General features: G+C 46.5%; 1 pseudogene; it reads left to right on the top strand.

The window, feature by feature from the left end:
- Positions 1-250: 250 nt before the first annotated feature.
- LOC100675039 (small ribosomal subunit protein eS6-like) lies at positions 251-1,181 on the top strand (annotated as a pseudogene).
- Positions 1,182-1,447: the final 266 nt, after the last annotated feature.

The raw sequence follows: 1,447 nt of genomic DNA, 5'->3' as shown, positions 1-1,447 counted from the left end.
GCATTGAAAAAATGCTCCTAGCTGTGATCGTCAAGGATAACCCGATTCAATGCCACCTTCTATAAGAAGTATCCTCTAAAACTGGGGGAATTGAATATACACAATGCAATTAATAAAGGTTTATCAAAATGTATTATAGGCAATTAAACCCCTCCACCTTGGGTTCTGCAGGTTGGGAGGTCCTGGTTCCCAAAGAGGGCATCCTTTGTCAGGGGGCACAGCAAGGGTCCCATTAAAATTTAAGCTATAGCTTTTTTCTGTGGCACCGCGGAGGCGATTGGCTGCTTCACCATGAAGCTGAACATCTCTTTCCCAGCCACCGTCTGCCAGAAACTCATTGAAGTGGACGATGAACGCAAACTTCGTACCTTTTATGAGAAGAGAATGGCCACAGAAGTTGCTGCTGACTGTCTGGGTGATGAATGGAAGGGATATGTTATCCGAATCAGTGGTGGGAACGACAAACAAGGTTTTCCCATCAAGCAGGGTGTCTTGACCTCCTGCTGCTGAGTAAGGGGCGTTCCTGTTACAGACCAAGGAGAGCTCGCTAAAGAAAGCGCAAACCTGTCCAGGGTTGCATTGTGGCCACCAATCGGAGTTTTCTCAACTTGGTTATTGTTAAAAAAAGGGGAGAAGGATATTCCGGGACTGATTGATACTACTGTGCCTTGTCGCCTAGGGCCCAAAAGAGCTAGCAGAATCTGCAAACTTTTCAATCTCTCTAAAGAAGACGGCGTAGTGGCTAAGTGCTACAGCTGTTAACCAAGAGGTCAGCAGTTCGAATCCGCCAGTCACTCCTTGGAAACTCTACAGGGCAGTTCTACTCTGTCCTATAGGGTCGCTATGAGTTGGAATTGACTTGAGGGCAGTGGGTTTTTAAAGATGATGTCCACCAGTGTAGTGTGAGAAAGCCCTTGAACAAAGAAGGCAAGGAACCCAGGACCAAAGCACCCAAGATTCAGTGTCTTGTTACTCCACATGTCCTGCAACACAAGCGACAGCGTATCGCTCTGAAGAAGCAGCGCACTAAGAAAAATAAGGAAGAGACCGTAGAATATCCCAAGCTTCTGGCCAAGAGCATGAAGGAGGCCAAAGAAAAATGACAGGAGCAGATCTCTAAGAGACAGAGGCTGTCCTCTCTGAGAGCTTCTACCTGTAAGCCTGAATCTAGTCAAAAATAAAAATTTCTAAGGATGACAAATAAATATGTTCACACTTAAAAAAAAAATTAAGCTATAAGCTGCTGCCAGGACCCTTTGGACTCCATTTATCCTGGGACCAGCAAACAAAGAGGAATCATGGACCTGGCAACAAAAACCGATCGTGATGAGTGGAAAGGCAGGGAGCAGGGAGAAATACCTATAGAACCCAGGGATCCACTGGAGTGCCTCCTGGTCTTCCCTTTCCCCATTGCGACTCTGAATGCCCAGATGCGCAATCCCAGCCT

This window comes from Loxodonta africana, chromosome 12 (assembly GCF_030014295.1).
Source record: "Loxodonta africana isolate mLoxAfr1 chromosome 12, mLoxAfr1.hap2, whole genome shotgun sequence".
Taxonomy (NCBI): Eukaryota; Metazoa; Chordata; class Mammalia; order Proboscidea; family Elephantidae; genus Loxodonta; species Loxodonta africana.
Note: the sequence above shows the minus strand (reverse complement) of the source record. Positions and strands in the feature narration are given on the sequence as shown.